The sequence below is a fragment of the Adiantum capillus-veneris genome, chromosome 2, assembly GCF_014529385.1.
Source record: "Adiantum capillus-veneris isolate H3 chromosome 2, ASM1452938v2, whole genome shotgun sequence".
Classification (NCBI taxonomy): Eukaryota; Viridiplantae; Streptophyta; class Polypodiopsida; order Polypodiales; family Pteridaceae; genus Adiantum; species Adiantum capillus-veneris.
The window spans coordinates 121,115,739-121,120,568 of record NC_140932.1 but is presented as its reverse complement, the minus strand read 5'-3'; positions in this window follow the sequence as shown (position 1 = coordinate 121,120,568).

The following is a 4,830-nucleotide window of genomic DNA, read 5'->3' as shown; positions in this document are numbered from 1 at the left end:
CAAGTTGCGGAAAAGGCCAAGAAGAGGGTCTCTCAAAAAGAGAAGATGCAAGAACTGCCACCCTACCAACAACTGGACCCCAATTAAGTAAAGTCAACCAAAGCAACGCACTTGTCCAGAGAACAGCTTGAGGAAAACAATACAACCATTTTCACAGGCAGGTTTAAAAGTGAAGAAGGACATCAGGTAGAGCTGCAACTACTACCAAAAGAAATCTATGATGTCATGGCAAAGCCTGACACAAAGGAGGCCAATAGAAGGCTCGGCCTCAGAGAATTCTATGACCAAGAACCATGTGGTGTAGACTTCCAGAAAGCCTATGAGCTCTTGTCTACAATTAAGGAAAAGGGATCATCCCAAATTACTGACCAGCAAGGGTAGAAAGTCGAAGTGGTTATCACAAAAGAGATTGTGGCTGAGGCACTCAAGTTGCCGATAGAAGGAATGACAATGAGGGCCCATGTAACACGAAGACAGTAGGCACCTTCACCAAAGAAAGTGTTGCGACAACCTTTGCCGATCTCATCCAGAAGCAAGTGGAAGAACCAACACGGTTATATCATCAACACTTTCATTTTCTAGCAAAGAGACCGCCAGGGTACACAATACCAAATCATGCAGTTGCTAGTACATTCACCCAAGTGTTGAAGTCAACAACCAGGCAACCCATTGATCACACGCAGTATGTGCTATCAACGCTGAAAGGTACCAAGAAAGAGGGTAAGATCACGTATCTGGGTGCACCTGAGGTATTGACAAGAATAGCATACCATGCTATTAGCATGGCAGACAATTTGCCACTTGCCCCCCCAGATTAGAGGACATGGATTGTGTCGGCATAGCCATCTCCAAGAACCACCCACTCGACAAAGAGAGTTTACAAATCTGATGAAGAGTCGACAGAAAGCTCTCATGAAGCACATAGCAGTGAAAGTTCAAACAATGAAGAGAAGAGAGCCAGAAGAGGGGAGATGAAGAAGAAAGCAGTGGCTGCACATCAGGAAGAACCTCAGCAAAAGAAGGCGAGGTTTGAAAGGGAAAAACAAACCAACGAAAGAAGCCGCCAAGCTGCAGGTGAGGACCCGGCACGGTGGGTTCCAAGAGAAATAAAAGGCCTGCGAACAAAGAATCCTACCAGGAGAGAACCAAAAGATCCCAACGATTCTCTTGAACGCATGTACGAGGAAGCAAAATCCTTAAAGCAAAAAGAAGCTCAAGAAGCAGAAAGAAAAGCAAGGGAAGATGCAGCGGAGCAACAGAGACAAGCTGAAGCGGCCCAATAGAGTGAAGCCCAACACGAACAGGGTGAGATGTCTTCCATACCATCATCACCATATACGGAATAGGAAGACCAAGCCCTCCCCCTTCACCGACAGTTAGACCCACTGAGGACGAGCAAGCCAAAGAAAAGGAGCCTGAGCCTGAACCTGAACCAGAGGCAACAACAAGTTTTAAACAACCCAAGGCAACAAAGGCAGAAACCACACCTTCTACCACCACCCAATAGGAAATGGCCGAGGAATCCATGAAGCCTCATGAAGACAAAGCAGCCAAGGAAACCACACAGACTCAAGGAGAGGTAAAACCCCACCGCAACCATAAGCAACCACTACAGAAAAACCCAAGGAACACACATAAACAGCTGAAACATCCAGACAGCCTACAGAGCCTGAAGATTGGCAGACAACCGATGAAGTCATCATACAAGTGATTGAATATGCCAAGTAGATGCAGGAGATGATTGAGAAATTGCGAACAGCAGCACTTAGCCGTAGTACTAAGGCTAGAGAGCTGGATATGGTTATAAACACTCTCTAAGGAGAGCTAGAAGACAGAATGACTGTCATCACAAATTTGCAAAGACAAATCCAGGAGCTGAGAGCTGAGGCTGAACAACACTTGTTAGCAAAAGAGAAGCAACAAAAGGAAATGGAGAAATTGGGTGAACTTCTCACAAAGTTATCAGATGCCTGCAAGACCAAAGATGAACAACTGACAGAGGTTATCAATGAACTCTTAACTATAACTCTGTCAGTACAAAAGATCCAAGTACAACTCGACGTAGCGAATGCTTCAGTGCAATATTCAGAGCAAAGGATCAATGATCAGGCAACTTTCTTGAGACAGATAAGGGAAACTCCTGCAGTTGCCTCGATCAAAAGTGCCGATGAAGTATATAAGGCATTGTAAAAGAAGAATAAAGATCTTGAGCTAGAGCTAAAGCTAGAGAAGTCACAACGTAGTGACCTTGCATTGATGCAGATACAAAGAGAAGAACATCTGCTCAAGGAGATAGCCGAGCTAAAGAGAGTCAATCAGCTGCTACAAGACAGAACCAGAGACACAAGAAGAAGCTGGTACCTCAGAGCAACCAAGCATTGAAATTCCATCCGTATCTTTTAATGAGATGGAAACACAGTCGGTAGCAGGGCTAGGAGGAGAGGAAGATTTAGGTACCACTAACAGATGCTGAGCAAGTGCTATTGGTCCAGCTGTTAGAAGCTTAAGAAGATGCACTCAAGGAGCAGGTTACTCAGAACACAGATGAACAATGGAAAGTAGCCATGGATTGGGAGTTGAGGGTTCTCCATTCAGTACGTTACTCAACTCACTCCCAACCAAATCAATGCACAATTGCATCAACAATCACTGCCATATCCTTTGATCAAGGTAGAACATTTACAAGTCAAAGAAAGATTATACAAAGATATGCAGGAAGAAGGCGTAGAGGAAGTCCACCCCAAGTGGAGAAAGAGCTGGCTAAACAAGAATCCACAATACTTGATTCCGTTCACAAGAGCACCTATAGCACTTCAGAAAGACCCGACCTTTTGTCATATACCAAGGGTAAGGACATGGCAAGCACATGAAGCAATGACAAAGAAGCGACCTACATGGCTGAATTATCCAAGATTTCCAGCACTAGAGGAGGAAACACCAATGGAGGAATACATGGTGGAAACCCTAACGGGCACCATGACATTCTTCAAAAGTCTCCCTGATCTCACATGTGCCATGCTCTGCAAGATTTTTCGAATGCTGCTCACATGCATTGAAGCTTTTCACGAGCCAGAGCAAGCTGGACCACCGTGGATATCATTCCTTGAGAGCAATAAGGGTCTTTGCTAAGCCGCCAGCCTTTTGAAGAAGCTCTTTACCGCTTCTACGCCCGAGGCATGTCATTGCCATCTAGCAATATGTTGGCGTTTGAAGAAGCATTCTATACAGGGTTCTTCACTTGGTGAACGAAGATATTTGGGCCAGTGATTAGCAACCTAACCTCCAGATCTGTTGGCTACTTAGTTATTGAGCTAAAAAACACGGTGAACATGCAACTCTTGCAGGTTCCAGACAAGGAAAGAAAGATCAGATATGAGAAAGCTTTACATGCACTTAAAGACCGCCTCATTAGCCGTCAACCCAAAGATTACTTCAGCCCATAAAGCTGTGTCAAGGGATGACACAGGCGAGGAGGGGGGGAATGTTAGCAGCAAGCTAACTCGGATACCATTTTTTGGAGCATTCATTGTAAAAACATTTATTATTTTGATGAATTGGGAATATTGTAACTCCTATTTTTCGGATAAACTTTGTAATTGATGAGCCGGGGCTACAAGCTTCTAGATTGTATCAACCTGTCTCTAGTTAGAGCTCCTAGATTATTAGTTTTGACCACCAAAAACCTTGGCTTAGGTATAAAAGCCAACTTTTGTAAGTTTTTGGATAATGAAATACAACGTGAGCTAACAACGCTCACTTCTCTCCTTCTCGCGCTTCCTACATCCTCCCCGGTTGTCTCATTGCAGTCGTGTCTGCTGAATTGCAACCGCAGGTAAGAGTTCTACGCATTGACGTAAGCATTTGATAGTATTTGGTAGCTTTTGTTGTCGCCAACCCGTGGCCTAATTTCATCATAAGTAGGAATTTATACTTCAAAATAAAAAACTAAGTATAGTGGGGTATTGGGGCATCATTGCTAAGCATTTAGATGCATTTTGGGTCGAAAACGGCTAGGTCAAAAACTCTTTGCTGTTAATAATCAGGATTTTTGCACTTGACCTAAAGTGAGATTTGAGACCATTAGTATGTGTGCTTAGGTCTTATAAAGCACTACATGCTTAGTAGGATTTTATGTTGATTCTGGAAGCTCGGCTTGTGGGTGTCTCTGTCTGTCGAGACTGGAGGGGCCTCTACTTAAAGGAGAGGGTATCTATTGGAAGTCAACCCAGACAGGCGCCCTTCGAGTTGACCCCTTCTCCCATGAGCCCAAAATTTTTGATGTATTTTCATTATTTTTTTGAAAAGCCTTGTAATTTTTTGATAGTTTTGATTATATGTAGAAATCTCTGAGAAGCTAAGTTGTAAAATTTGTAATGGAGTCCGAATCTTGTAAAGATGGCCACTGGCAAGGAGAGCCCTAGGTATAAAGTGTATTTAGTAAAGAGAAAAAGGACAAGTTTTGAGTTTGAAGTGTACGACTGAGAGCGGCTACTCTCTCGCAACTTGTAATCGTCATAACTTGAGCTTTGGTAATCACATTTTGATTTTGAAACTTGCCTTGTGTTCCTTGTCCTTTGCTCTTTCTTTCAAGTATATTCATTGTCTATTCTAATGTGATTTATGATCATGCGTTAGTAGGCTAAATTGAGTGTGTTAATGACTATTTTTTGACATTCTAACCATAGGAGAGTGTTCCTAGACCCTAGAGAAACCTTTCTGGTATCGTTTGTTACAATTCCAAGACCTTGATCATGATGGATCGTGATTTTGGTACCTCCTCGGATGCGACAAAGTGGTAGGTTAGAAAAATGGGCAAAGACACCAAAAACC